The sequence below is a fragment of the Dipodomys ordii genome, unplaced genomic scaffold, assembly GCF_000151885.1.
Source record: "Dipodomys ordii isolate 6190 unplaced genomic scaffold, Dord_2.0 Scaffold125, whole genome shotgun sequence".
NCBI lineage: Eukaryota > Metazoa > Chordata > Mammalia > Rodentia > Heteromyidae > Dipodomys > Dipodomys ordii.
Window position 1 is genome coordinate 3836521 of NW_012267341.1, and position 10196 is coordinate 3846716.

Sequence of the window (10196 nt, forward strand, 5' to 3'; positions counted from 1 at the left end):
GCTAGTCAGACAGGGACGGGTTTTGCTCAGACTTGTGGAGGATCCCGGAAGCTAGTAATGAATGGGAAGTTCGTAGTGAAGAGTCCTTGTGGCACCGACTACTTCCACACCCGTATTCATGTGCTGCCATCGTCCACTAAAACCTTCCGATAAAGGTTTAGGGCTCCCTGTTTCCATGCCATTAAGTACGCTATATGATTGAGAATTTAAGACAAATAACTTAATAGTCAATGATGCTACTCTAGGGGGGGAAAAAAAACATAAAGATGCATGACAAAATATAGTACAAAAACACAGCTTGAGGAAAGGTAACTTTAAAGGACCAGAGAACGTTTTACTTTTTTTTTTCCTTCCCTCCCCCATTTCTGTGGGAGTTTGAAGTGAGGTTTCCAGGGGTCCCCAAAGCATGTAATCCCTGTAGAGGCTTGGAAGTTTCTCAGAAAACTCAAAGAAATTTCAAAGAAAGCACTAGCTAAGTTGAAGAAGCTGAGTAAGCAGGCCTGGGGGGACAGATGTGCAAGGTTGAGGGAGAGAAAGAGATGGAGAAGCTGAGTTTGATCAGGGGTACATGATATGGATGGATGGAAATTATACTATAACCCCATTGCAGCCAATATATGCTTAAAAAAAATCTTTTAAAAGTTGTGTGAGCCATTATGGGAATGTAGGTAAATATCACAATGAATCTTCCTTGTACAATTAATTTATGCTAATAACAAAGTAAAGGGTGCTTCCTCTTTATTCTCTTATCTACTTTTCAAAATTTCAGTACCCCTATTTTCTTGACATGGACTCCCATTAGGTATCTAAAGTTTATTCTTAGCTAATAGGAACTGTTGATTCAATATATGAGTTATGTAGCTCAGGGTGGTGCTGGCTTATGATCCCAGCTTTCTGAGAGGCATAAGGTGGAAGATTCTGAGTGTGAGGCCAGCCAGAGCGGTATTAGTCAAGAATCCATTTCAAGAACAAAATAAAAAATAATTTAGAAAAGTAAAAAAGTAGAATTCTCGCCTAGCAAGCCTTGGGTTCAATCACCAATACTATATGGAAAAATGTTTGAGAGTTTGTTTTCTTTTTATTTGGGTTTTGTTGTTGTTGTTGCTGTTTGCCAAGCAAGAATTACACAAGGGTAATAATTCTAAGAGTTCCCTCTCAGCATACCTTGAATCTCACTTCCTATTTTTATAATATTTACTTTGATCTTTCTCCTTCATCTCCCCCACCCCAATTCCTTCTCCACTTTCAAGATTAACTTGATATAACCATAATCATGATACTATCAATTGTCCAGCAGAGTTCAGGCATGTGCATAGATTTGGCAACGTATTTATTTATTTTTTGCAATGCTTGGAATGGAACCCAGAGCCTCTTGCTTCTAGGCAAGAGCACTACCACTAAACTACACACTCCCAGGCTTAATTTTAGTTGTAGTAGCGGTGCTTTGAAATAGGGTTTTATTACGTAACCCAGGTTATATAACTGAGCTCCAAATTTCTATATTCCATTTTATCAATGATCACAAAGTGCTCTCCATTTGTTCAGACCCATTCTTTTTGTGATTCGGCAGACAGAGGGGAAAAGAGCTATTCGAAGCTAGCAACACATATTTTTGTCCCCCCCCCACACACATAAGGGCCCCACCCTCTAGTCTATGATTACTGGGGGCCCTATCTAGTGAGTCTGAGCTACTGTGCATAAAACAGTGAGCAAATGGTCAATTCTCAGTCCTACTCTACCATTCAGCAGTGGGAGACTGATTTCTTAATAGCTGTTGCTATCTAGACTTCTTGGCTGACCCTTCTTCCTGGCCTCTAAATGATGCAATGCCCTCTACCTCAGACTTCTCCTCTTTATTTCTACATACAGTTCTCTGACATTACTATCACCTTGGTTTTAAGTATCAGCTATAAACTGATGACTGATGATTTCCAAATATGTCTACTCAGGCTCATCTTTTGCTTTAGCAATCCCCTCAACATCTCCACTCAGATGATAATCATCTCTCAAACTTAATATATTTAAAATAGAACTCTACTTCTACACACCTTTTCCCCTCTTCTTTCCTATCTCAATTTAATGGTACCACTATAGGATCCAAAACCTATTCCGTTCCCATTTCCAGTCCTTCAGCAAGTCTTGTCCCCTCTACCTTCAAAATACATCTTCACTGACTACTTCTCATCTCTGCTGCTGACAACTAATCCAAATCACAAGCATTTCTGACCTGGAATATAGAAGCGATAAACTCCTAATGGCCTCTCTGAAGCGATCTTGACAGACAGACATTGTTGGTGTTGGACATTTCATTTTTGAACACATAATCAGGTAGTCCACTGAACATTAGTCAATTCCATTAACTACTAAACATTCAAATTCTACATTGGAGAAATAGGGAAAATGCTATTCAAGCATATAATAGGGTCATAGATATTGCATTCAATGAGATAAATTCTAGCATTTTCATTTTGGGAGCAAGCTAAAACTTAAAGCATTTGGGTAACTTTTTGGTGGACAAATAAGAGATTAAGTAGCATAATTAGAATTTGAACTAAAAAGGTGTAGGTATGAAATCATATCTCCAGAACTAGCTCAGAGAAAGCAGTATAAAAAGTGGCTAACAAGAGAGTAGAAGTGTTTTTTAGAACACTTAGTTGTTATACAAATCATATACCCAGACACAATCTCATTGTATTTTAGTGCAGTTTATTTAAATATTTAGAGTTCAGAATAGTCTTCAATGCAGAAAAATGTGAAACAACACTGCATCATATTAGTATACAAATGTTCCAATTTAAGTTACAGTTTATTGTCAGTATTTCTATAAATTGAATTTCAGGTCATGTTTGACAATGAAATTCAGAGTAAACCAATATAATAAAAGAAAATTACATAATTAGGGAGTTTCATAGAAGCAAGGAAAATTTAAGAATACCATCTTCATTGATCCTTTGGAACAAGAGCTGAATCCTTTAGTTGGCTGTATAAAAAACTTACGCAATTTTAACAGTTCTTTCTTCTTTCATTCCATCTTCAGTTAAATGAAGTTCAAACTATTGAGCTTCAGCTGGCCTTTAAATTCAGTTGTCCAGTCCTGGATTTAAAAACAAAACAAAAAGTTGCTATGTAAACAAATTAATTTAAAAGAAACAATCTTCCTAACCTCTTTGGATTTAAGAAGTTCTAAAAAGCTTAATATTTGGCTTCTTCAATAAAGAATATCACTACGAAAGGGGGTATTAGTATTTATTATACTTCCTTATTGCACTATCATTTTCAAAGTGATTTCCTGTACATTATTCCATTCGAACACAGGAACAACCTCAGGTTCCCAACAAGGAAACCAGGAAAATAGCTGAATTTTTGTCTTTTTTTTTTTTTTTTGGTTGGTCATGGGGCCTGAACTCTGGGCCTGGTCTGTCCCTCAGCTCTTCAGCTCAAGGTTAGCACTCTACCACTTAAGCCACAGTGCCACTTCTGACTTTTTCTGCTTATGTGGTGCTGAGGAATCAAACCCAGGGCCTCATGCATGCAAGGCAAGCATTCTACCACTGAGTCACCTTCCTAGCCCCTCTGTCAGGACTTCTTGAATGCACAAGGCCTGATTCTAGAAACAAGTATATAAACTGACCCGGATATACTACCTCATTTCCTATTCCCGCTGGAGTGTATTCTTCCATTTCTTTTCCTTATGTAGATATAAAACTATGTGACATTTACAACATAAACACACATACACTTTTGATTATTAGCTTACCTTATATAAGGATTTCATGGTCACATTTTCACTTTTACAATATATCCTAGTCAATCTCACCCCAACTATCACTCTCCCCACTTTTTTTCGGAGTTCATTTCAATAGATAGTATTTTAAATGTTTAGAGAAGTTATGTCTTTGTGTTCCTCTCTTAGGGTATCCTTCTTTAATCTGTTAGTGTCCACACACATTTTTAAAGTAAAAACAGTGAACATACAAATATTATTCACACCTTTTTTTTTTTGGCCTTGATCTCAGGGCCTGGATGCTGTCCCTGAGCTCTTCAGATCAAGGCTAGCAATCTACCACTTTGAGCCATAGCTCCACTTCTGGTTTTCTTGGTGGTTAACTGGAGATAAGAGTTTCAGGGACTTTACTGCCTGGGCTGGCTTTGAACCCAAATTCTCAGATTTTAGCCTCCTGTGCCAATCATTCAACATTGTTCTATATAATAATATAACATATATAAGCATATAGTTAATATATTTTCTACATAATATTACCAGAAATATCATGGTGAATTTTTTTTAGTGCCCTGTAGTGTGGCTTGGACTCAAGGGTTTTGTGCTTGTTCAGCTTGCTTGCTTACTGCTAGCATTGGAGCCATGCCTTCAGCCTGGCTTTTTGCTGACTAATTAGAAATGGAGCCTCTTAGACTTTTCTGCCCAAGCTGCCTCTGAACTATGATCTTCCAGATTTTGGCCTCCTGAGTAGTTAGAATACAGGGTTGTACCATGAGTGTCCAGCCCATGGTGGAATTTAAATATCAAATGATAACATATAAATATTGACACATTAAACTGGTTGTCTTTATTGCATAAGCAGATCTAATAATCACTCCAGCAACCTTACACAGAATACTTTCAGTTAAAAAAAGAAAGAAATCTTAGTCACAGTAAACAATTCAGTTTAAAAGTATTTGAAAGGGGAAATAAACTATGATGTAACAACACACTACTGCCAATTTATTTTTTAATCTAGAAGGTACTTATATACACAAGTGAACAAAAAATGCAAAGGAATTTCAGAAGTTGTTCTTTATCTGAATATTCACTGAGTTTAACAATGGATTCAGAATCTTCTGTCTTTGCCCATATGTATTTTCCTTAAAAATCTAGATTTTTTTCTTAGTGAATATAATTGATGCATACAAAGATGATGTGAAAACCTATTAGTTATAAAGCCTAATATAATGGAAAACTGAGAACTCACCACCCAACTGCAGAACTTTCCCTGTATAACTTTTATCACAAATATTTGTGAATATATATAATAGAATTTTTAGTTTTAAGCTCTATTTAAAAGGCATAATATATCACATCTTGAGGAACACATCCAGATCTCCTTTCCAAGACCACAACATTCATTCCCCCATTTGTTATAGATGCTAGTTGGTGAGGGCTTACAGCTGTTCCCCTTTATAGACATTGTTTAGGCCAAGAGATGCTGCTTTGCCTCCTCCTCAGAGATTGCCTGTAGCTAATAACTAGTGGATGAAGAAATACAAATGACTGGACTTCAATTACAGACATCTCTGAAAGACCTTCGCAGCGTCTGATTGTCTGAGCCCTTCATAATTAGTGCAGCTCAGTCCAACCTCTACGTCAGCTAATTCTGACTGGACTGACTTGTCTGAGTTGCAATGAATCCTGTCAGAAGATGAACTAAAGTCCTAATACCTGTGAAAAAGTTTTATTTGAAAATAGCATCTTTATAGATGTGTTTGAGTTATGATAAGGTCATGTTGGATTGAAGGGTCTTAAAACCAATAACTGCTCACGAGGAGAGAGCAACTTGGCCATGAGACAATAGATGCTGAAACTGAGTGATGAGGCCTCAAGCCGAAGAATGCTGAGGATTACTGATAACCAACAGAAGCTCTGAAAAAGCAAAGGTTCTTCTCTAGAGCCTTCAGGGTTAACATGGCATTGTTAGCCCCTTAATTTCATATTTTTCTTAAAATTCAGGACTATAACAAGAGAATAAATATCTGCTCTTCAAAGCCAAATAGTTTCTAGCAACTTATTACAGTAGCCATAAGGGATTCATACATGGATTTAAGACAAATACTTGAGTAGTCTGCTGATACTTTTTTTTTCTTTGTAGTGCTGGGTACTGAAGCCAAGCTCTCAAGCATGCTAAGGAAAATTCTACCACTGAGCTATTCCTAGCTATTTGGGAAGTTGAGATTGGGGAATAAAGGTTTGAGGCCATTCTGGACAGAAAAGTTTGTAAGACCTCTTCCCAACCCATACCTGGGCACAATGGCATGCATCTGTCATCCCAAGATATGTGGGAGACCAAGAAGGAGATGATCTCAGTTCAGGATTGCCTGGGCAGAAAAGTCTGTGAGACTCCATCTCCACAGAGGGAGGCTGGACGTGGTGGTGCAAGCCAGTTAGCCCAGTGATGTGCCCAGGCAGAAAATAAATCCTATCTCATAAAGCACCAGAAAAACAAGTCAAACAAGTCTGGAAAGATTGGGTCAAGTGATACACACCAGCCTAGAAAATAGGAGGCCCTGATTTCAAATCCCAGTATCACCTCCCACAACCTGCCTCCTAAAAAGGACACAGAAATGAACTCTAGCCTAGAATTTGCAAGGATTTGAACTCAGGGCCTGGATACTGTCCCTGAGTGTCTTTTGCTCAAGGCTAGCACTCTACCACTTGAGCCACAGTGCTACTTCTAGCTTTTTTGGGTAGTTTATTGGAGATAAGAGTCTCATGGAGTTTCCTGTCTGGGCTGGCTTCAAACTATGATCCTCAGATCTCAGCCTCCTGAGTAGCTAGGATTACAGGTGTGAGCCAACATCGCTGGGCCCATGTTGCAATTCTAAGCTCTAGACCTATAAGATAATAAGTGGAATGTAACAAATGGGTGCTTTTTTGGCTACATAGTTGTGAATATTTTGTAATAGCAATGAAAGAAAATAATCTATGAAAGAAAACATGTCTATGTATGTTTCTTAAGGAAGTGTACCTCTGCCCAACCCCCTTGCTTAATACACTCAATTCATTAGGACCTTCCCTATGAAGTCCTCAAAAGCACTTGAGCCCAAGCCATCCTTCTGCCTCAGCCTCCCAAGAAGTTGATATTACAAGTATGATCTAGGATATGAGGATCATGGTTCAAAGCCAGCCTGGGCAGGAAAGTCCATGAGACTCTTATCTCCAATAAACCACTAGAAAACCGGAAGTGGCGCTGTGGCTCAAGTGGTAGGGCGCTTGCCTTGAGCTGAAGAGCGCAGGGACTCCATGCCCAAGCCCAGAGTTCAAGCCTCACGACTGACAAACAAAACAAAAATCATGCACCACAAATCTACGTAGGAAACTACATTCTACTTTCTGAATACAAAGAAAAATAATTTGGAAAATCCTTAAAGAGGTTTGGGGCACAAACTGAGTAGTCTTGATGTGACAGCTGGCACAGAAGGAAAAGCTGCACATCTATGTTAGAACTCACAAAGAAAGAAAAATCGTGGGGGTTAAGAATGCTAGCCAGTGAGCTGGTCTCAGACCCCACCCCACCAACAAAAGAAGGGAAAATGTGAATGCAATAACCATTCATCTAGAAATAAAACTTTAAAGCCCTAGTTTAAGTTAGGGAGAAGGAACCATTATCCAGTCATGAATAAACCCTGGGTACCAGATTCTATTTTTAATATAGTTACTGTTGGTTCAACATTTCTCCAGAATTGCCTTACCTATCTATTCCAAATTTAGCAAATGTGTTTTTAATGAGGATATAAATGAACTCATTTGGGAAGTTCCTGAACTTTCTTTTTTCAGTCTGATTCACAGGAAGACCTAAAGACCCAATTTTAGTATTTTCACAGCTGCTTTGTAAATAAGGTGCGCTCATTTATCATTTCCCTTTTGAATGAGAATGTAATATTTGCTTTCAAAAAATAAGACTTCGTATTCATTGAAGACATTTAATAAACTGCACTTACCATAAAATAAGGCTATTTATAGAAATCTGACAAATTGCAAATTTACACAGAAACAAGAAAAAGTTTGTGGACAAGATTATAATTTTGACAATGAAGACAGGTGTATGACTTGTCCTTTCAAGGGAATCTGCAAATTTCTTTTTGCTCGCCATACTTATGAAATAAGTACTGTGAAGACTATTAGAATAATGTAAGAAGCCAGGCCCGAGGGACAATGTTCATTTTTCAGCATATGGGAAGCCAACTTAATGCAACACCATGTGTTAAAAGGATTATCTTTTCCCTCTTGATTTACCTTGGCACTTCGGTCAAAAATCCTTTGGTGACATGTATGTACATTTTCATTTCCCTGTGCCCTACTGAGTTACATATCATTCTGCAAATACAAATCTTAATTAGTTCGCTTTTAAAGTTGTCATTAAGCCAGCTAGTTTATGCCTCCAATACTATTCTTCTTTGGCTTCTATAGAGTCTTTGCCTTTTTATAAGTTTTATTGCCTTTTTATAAATTATAGAACCATCTATTTTATTTTGTTAAAAATAAACATAATTTTGATTGAGAGTACTTTGATTGTATAGATTAATTTGAAGAAAGTTATATTCTTAACAGAGGCTTCTAGTCCATGAACATTGTTTATCTTTCATTAAATATCCTTTTTCCCAGCAAGTTTTTAGTTTCAGGTCATGGGACTTACATTTAATTTCCTATATGTAACCCCACGAATTTTACATTTACCAGTACCATTTATGGAGTCTTGTTGAGTGTGTGTGTGTGTGTGTGTGTGTATTGGTACTAGAGTTGAACTCAAGTCTTGCTTTGGCCTGGCTTTTTCACCCAATGCCAGTGTGCTACCACTTGAACCACAGGCTCTATTTCGGGCTTTTTTTCTGGTTAACTGCAGATAAGAGTTTCTTGTCATAAGTTTTTCTGCCCAGCCTGGCTTTGAACCACCATCTTCAGACTTCAGTCTCCTCAGTAGCTAGGATGACAGGCATGAGACACCAGCGCCAGAAGAGTTTTGGTTTCTTTTTTTTTTTTTTTGGTTGTGGGGCTTGAACTCGACCTGGGCACCATCCCTGAGCTCTTTAGCTCAAGGTGAACGCTCTACCACTTGAGCCACAGCACTACTTCTGGTTTTCTGAGTGGTTTATTTGAGATAAGAGTTTCACAGACTTTCCTGCCTGGGCTGGCTTTGAACTGTGATCCTCAGATCTCAGCTTCCTGAGTAGCTAGGATTACAGGTGTGAGCCACCGGCACCTGGCCAGTTTTGGTTTCTTAATTTCAATGTATATTAGTTTGTTGGAAAGGTATTAGCCTTTTTAAGGAACTAAATACTGTTTTCAAAGATCATACCAACTTACATATCTAACAAAATGAGATTGCCTTTTGGACCACACTGTTTTCACTTTTTTTTTTTTTTCAATTGTGGGTTTTTGTTTTTTTGGTCGTGGGGCTTGAACCCTGGGCCTGGGCGCTGTCCCTGAGCTTTAGCTCAAGATGAGTGCTCTACCACTTGAGCCACAGAACCACTTCTAGTTTTCTGGTGGTTAATTGGAGGTAAATCTCATAAACTTTCCTGCCTAGATGGCTTTGAACCTAGATCCTCAGATCTCAGCCTTCTGAGTAGCTAGGATTACAGGTGTGAGCCACCAGTGCCTGGCTGGTATACATTTTTAAAATTGTTCTATTTCAGTTTAGTTGGAGAATAATTGTTGGACTTCAAAAACATGAAGTTTGGTTAACTTTATAGCTTAGTTCACACAGATATGATCTTAGACATTATCTTTTCTTTCCTTTTTAAACCACTTTCTCTACTAAATTCCCCCTCTTCTATAGGGTCTTTTGTAACCATTCTGAAGTATTTGATACATCTAGTTGAACAATTTTGATGAAACATTTTGCATATAAAATTTATACAAATGGGAAGTGGCGCTGTAGCTCAAGTGGTAGAGTGCTCGCCTTGAGCTGAAGAGCTGAGGGACAGCGCTCAGGCCCAGAGTTCAAGCCCCATGACCGACCAAAAAAAAATTTATACAAATGTTATTGAGCTAAATGTTCTATTGTTTCCCAAGTGCTAGTCTTATAGGACCTTACAAGAGTGTACTACCAAGCCCACCTCCTTTGCTTGTGATACATAGTACATGCATCCACCCTATTTTACTTATGTAATTTCCCCGTTAAGAATCTGAGGTTGGATTTGTTGTTGGTGGTGGTGGTCGTGAGCCTGGATACTGTCCCTGAGCTCTTTTGCTCAAGGCTAGTGCTCTAACACTTTGAGCCATAGCTCCACTTCTGGTTTTCTGGTGGTTAACTGGAGATAGGAGTCTCATAGACTTTCCTGCCTCTCTGGAAATCCTCAGATCCCAGCCTCCTGAGTAGCTAGTATTACAGGCATGAGCCACCAGCACCTTGCTTCAGGTTGGATTCTTAAGATTCTACCAAAAACCAAGTAGTGATTATCCTATTTGTTTTTTTTACAGA